This window comes from Heliangelus exortis, chromosome 10 (assembly GCF_036169615.1).
Source record: "Heliangelus exortis chromosome 10, bHelExo1.hap1, whole genome shotgun sequence".
Classification (NCBI taxonomy): Eukaryota; Metazoa; Chordata; class Aves; order Apodiformes; family Trochilidae; genus Heliangelus; species Heliangelus exortis.
The window spans coordinates 18,534,276-18,540,004 of NC_092431.1; positions in this window are offsets into that span (position 1 = coordinate 18,534,276).

The window sequence follows — 5,729 nt, forward strand, 5'->3', positions numbered from 1 at the left end:
AAAATCAATTTCTTGTGTTTTAATTGCATCATGGATTCACAGAAAAACTTTAAAAACATATAAACTAATTTAATGCTTATTGTAAATGTAATTCACAGTGATGTTCTTATGTCAAAAGGAGCTTCACCACTGGTTTCTCTCCACCACAGAAGAGAAGCACACAAGTTTTTGTTGCCAGCATTTCATCAGAAACCTTTTCAGTTCCCTGAAAGCCCTGAATTCTGGAGAAGAGACCCTCAATTTTATCAGAAAACAGGAAAATGTGATTTAGATCTCAGCTCAGCTGTTCTGCAGGGAAAAGTCTGAAAAGACTATGATCCAGACACCATAAGACAAAGGGATCCATCACGAGAGAGAGATTTTTAAAAGGAGATTTTTGAGGAAGGGGATTGTTTGAGGAGTGATAATGTCTGGCTGATGAACTTACAATGCCAGGAACTGGTAAGACTGAGTGTGTTCTGGAACAGAATTCAGGCTGTGCAACTAAGGCCCAGGAATGACTTCTCCCTTTTATCTTGACAGGCAACAATTTTCATCTGCTCTGTCTCTGCAGGTCAAATTGCTTGTCCTGGGTAGTGGATTCCAGGAACAAAAAGCACCTGTGCTTGCCAAATAATTACCCTGATCCTCCAATTGTTTGTGTGTTAGAAAACAAGATAACCATTCAGATATTAAACAGATGCCTTTACATCCTGGATAATTTGATGCTCAGGAGTGTGCTGGGTGTTCTGCTCACCCCTCTTGCAGTTGGAGGTCACCTTAACAAAAGGAGGTGTCACTTGAACAATAAGTCATTAGGTCTCTTTGATCAGTCACTTTCTGCAAAGTTACTTCCCTTCCAAAGCACATTCCTGCTGAAGCACAAGATGTGAGGTTTGCAGGAATCTTGGCTGATTCAGACTTGGTTATTGTGTAAAACAGCACTGGGCATGACCAGAGTCTCTTCTGGTCCATACATCTCTTGTGTCCCTTTGTAAAAGGGAGGGAAAGAGGGAGCTGGGAGGGATTAGAGGCAGATTCTCTTCAGTGCCCGTTTGTCCCTCTTGGGATGACTTCCAAATGAACAACATCTTGTCCCTTCTGACAAAGGAGATCATAGAATCATAGAATCATAGAATCCTAGGGGTTGGAAGGGACCTCGAAAGATCATCTAGTCCAACCCCCCCTGCCAGAGCAGGGCCCCCTAGAGTACATCACCTAGGAACGTGTCCAGGTGGGTTTTGAATGTCTCCAGTGAAGGAGACTCCACAACCCCCCTGGGCAGCCTGTTCCAGGGCTCTGTCACCCTTACAGTAAAAAAATTTTTTCTGATATTCAACTTGAACCTCCTATGCTCCAATTTACACCCATTACCCCTTGTCCTATCACTGGTCACCACTGAGAAAAGCCTAACTCCATCTCCCTGACACTCACCCCTTACATATTTGAAAACATTGATGAGGTCACCCCTCAGTCTCCTTTTCTCCAAACTAAAGAGACCCAGCTCCCTCAGCCTTTCCTCATAAGGGAGATGTTCCACTCCCTTAATCATCTCAGTAGCTCTGCGCTGGACTCTTTCAAGCACTTCCCTGTCCTTCTTGAACTGAGGGGCCCAGAACTGGACACAATACTCCAGGTGTGGCCTCACCAATGCAGAATAGAGGGGGAGGAGAACCTCTCTTGACCTACTAACCAGAGGGAGATAACTCCCTCTGAATAAACTTCTGTTTCCTTTGTCACCTTTGTCACTTCAGTTGCCCCCTTCTCACCATGTCCATCATTTTAGAAGAGTTTTGGTTCAGTTTGGTTGTTGGTGGGCAAAGAGGAGGTGTCAGGGAGGAAGGACCAGGCTGGCACATGTGCAGCACTGCTGGGGGTTGTCCTGGCATCATCACCAACTGCTGGCACTGCTGGAAGTTTTAGAAAGGCAGGTGTTGGTGGCATTGATGTCCAGATGGAGGCTTCATCCTCATAGAGATATATTTCAGGATTGGATCTGAGGCTGTTTCTGGGCTGCCCTCCTCCTTCCCAAAGTGCTGCGATGTCAACCAAACCCTTCCCCAATGCCCCCCCTGCTCCCCAGCAGAGAACAGCTGCTCAAGTTGACTTGCACAGATCTGTGCTTGTGAAAGAGTTCAAGCCTCCTTTGTACACTATTTGTCTGGGTTAAGTGCCTTACCAGTAGGTGCTTCAGTATTCATTCACTACCTCACACTCTTTGCATCTGTTTTTGCTTTTTGTTTTTTTTGTTTTTTTTTTTTTTTTTTTTTGCTTAGGGCATCAGCTGGTGTGAGAAGTTAAATGGACAAGTGGCCCCATTACAATTGCTGCACAAATTGGCACCATGTAATTTCCTTGTTTATGCTCAAATAAACTTTGATTTCTGTCAGTTTTACCATTCAGACGGTGCAAATAAAACCTGACAGTGTAACAGAGCACCTGAGACACAAATAGCTTGCTTTAGCACTAGCTTGATTTCACTGGTTAGTTAAATAAAGGATGAAAAGAGCATTCCAGTCCAAAATCAAATTGTCATGATTGCAGTGACTTGGATGCCTCTGTCTCTGTGTCCTTTTTAGTGAGTCTTTAAATCCCAGGAAAACCACTTTTACTTGCTCACATCTTGGCTTCCCCATTGCTTTGTGTTTCTAACCTGTTGGTTAGAAGTTAGGAAGTTGGAATATGTACACTCAAAGCCTAGCAAAACTCTTTGTGCCCTCAATTTGTTCTCAATATTTCTCTGAAATGTTAGAGATGAAATATACACATTATTAGAAAAAGGCTCAGCTTTTAGGCACAACTATCCCATCTTTTTGAAGGGTGTTGAGTTGGTGTTTTCCAGCTTCTCGGGTGGTACCATTTCTTTCTCCACCTTTTTTTATCACATATTTCATTCTTGGAAGAGGGAGTGCAATGGAAATGTCACTGGTTGAGAGAACTTAATCCAGATAATTTTGATTTTGTGGCTTAGCCTACAGTGGTTTTAGGGCTCTGTGTAAAACCAATGAAGCACAGAGACCATTAGAGGTTCTGAAGGTCTCACTCAGGATGGGTTTTAATCACTGTAGAAATGAATCAGCTGGGATACAAGTGCAAATCTGTCTTCTTATTGGTCTCTGTAGTACGGTACTTGTGTTTCTGAGGGAAATGTTTTACATTTCAGAGAAGAAGTAATACAAAATGCAAAAAAGCTCTTCGTATAGACTGGAGGATACTACAGATAAAGCAGCAACACAATTTACTGGTTTGTAAATTGTGCTTGGTATCATGTCCATGTTAATTATAATTTTTAAATGGTACTATCCTTAAAATAAGTTGTTTCTAATTGGTTTATTTTAAAAAAGCTTTGTTCAGTTCCTGTGTTCAGCTTCCATGCTTACACCTCAGACATAGTGCAGCCAAGAAACATGGTTTGTTCTTCCAGACATGAAGTACAACCAGGACAGGATTCTGACCTAATAAAGAAAAAAAAATGCTAGTTTTTGATGAAATAGATAAGGAACACTTAGCTATTTTCAGTAAGACCCACTCATAGTCTCAGTAAGTCTTTGGTTCAGTAACCTGTAATGAGGATCAGCTGAAATCACAAGACTGGGATCAGATTTAGAGCATTAGGAAACAGAAATTTCTGTCATCTCCCTCACTCCTACAGAGCTCACTAGGAAAGGGTGCCATGCTGAGGCTGCTTTTCCTACCTACCCCATCAAAACTAAAATAATTTTTATCTTGTTGCACTTGAAGACAATGATCAAAAGCCTCTTAGGAGGTGTATTTTATTAAGCAGGCAAAAGACAATGCAAGGACTCTAAAACTGTTTTCCATTTTTATATTGGTAGGAGACAGAGTAATTTAGTAATAAAGATGACTAAACAGGGAACTTAGCTACACACTGTGTCTCCATCTTCTCCCTACAATTACTCTCAGACACAAATCATCTTGTCCATAAGAACTGTATACAAATAAACTGCAAAACTACTTCCAAAGCTGTTGTAAGAAAAGACAACATTGTCCACACTTGACGTTGCAATTCTTTCCTATCAATCACTGCCTTGCACCTCATGGTGATTATTTATAGAAGGGGTTTTAATATGGGTCATTTTTCCTTTTATATTCAGGACAGATGAATTTTCTGGTCATGGATTGTAGATACAAGGGGCTTTTGGTTATAAACCCCTTATGTAAGCTCTTGACCCTGCTTGTAGTTTATAAAGCAGAGACAGCATCACTTACATAAACCTTAGCTGTAACTCACAGAAATTCATTTAAGTTATTCCTGGGCTAGAGTACTGTAAGAGAAGCATCAGGTAATATCTTTAAGAAAATGGAACATGTTTGGAGTTCACCAATACCTGGCATTATGCATTCCTGGAACTCTGATATTACATGTGTCTTTTAGGAAGGTAGTTTCTTTGTCAGAATGCTGCTAATGGAATTTGTTTTGGAAATCAGGAGTCTCCACCATTCAAATCCTAAGCTTTCAAGTCTCTGACACATTGAATTTGAAGTGCAATGATGTCTGGACAAGATCACGTTTGTTTTTTTCAGCCTGTGCTGCTTGTCTTCTGGATTTTCTACCAAGGTTTGCACCCTGGTGTTCCTAGAAAGGAAAGCAAAGCTTGCAGGCTGTATCTAAATGAGATGCAAAGTTGTTATGAGCCAGTATTGCCTGTGAGAATGCTGCTGAGATACTCCATGTGTTTTGTACAGGACTTGGTTCTTCATAGGAAGAACTTAGGTGCATAGGAAAGGGTGGCATATGAAGCCTTTTCTCAGCTATCTCTAAAGCTGGCTTGGTTAGTCAGCATTAGCTTCCTTTTAATCCTTCATGAATCTTTTAATACTCTCAGTACCTTTTCTGACAAAAGATTCTACCAGTGTGTCTACTGGAGAAACTGTAAGGAATGACTGCATGAGATGGGTGGCACTATCTGACTGAGCCACTTGGACTCTTTTTACCATGGGCAGGGAATCCTCTCCCCTGGATCAGCCTGACCAGCACTATTTCTGTGCTTCCCTTCCTTTTCTCTTTTCCTTGAGCTGCCTGTTTTGTCTGTGCAAATCAGGGGGCCTTAAGGACAGTCACCTAGCAAGATGATCAAATCTCTGACGTGTTAATGATAAAGTCAGAGCATCAGAAGAAAGGCATTTTCTGTCTCTGAAGCAGATGCAGGGAGCAGAATTTACTGAACACTTGGAAGGACATTTAGCTAACAGCATTAAATCCTTTTCAGAAAATTGCTTCTCTGACTGGAGTCGAGTAATTTCTTGCATGACCCCTGTATACTACTGGTGGTCGAGGTATGTTTTCCCTACATTATTTGTCTCCACAGCGCTCTTCTCTTGCATTATTAATGGTAACCTTTTCTCTGCATGCTGCCTTGTTAGTCAGCCCTTGTTTTGACCTCCTGGCCTGAGTTATCCAGGAGGAAAATGTTGTTGGATAAACCTGAAGCTTGTTTTGTGCCCCTTCAAGAATGCTGCAGCTGTTTTGTGAAGTTTGTTTTTTTTTTTTTTCTACCTGTGGTAATTTATAGCAGCTGCCATCCTTGAAAGTGCAGAGCACAAAGGTGAGCCTATAATTATGGCTAAAGGCAGATCTCTGAAATGCTGAACTTTGCCTTAGCAGAGGGGTTTGCATCAGCATTTCAGACAAGACAAGTCCATCATTTAGACGAAGCAAAACTGCAGCAGGAGCCCATCACCAGGTAACCAGCTAACTGACCAGCACAAACCTCTGCTTGACCCAACAT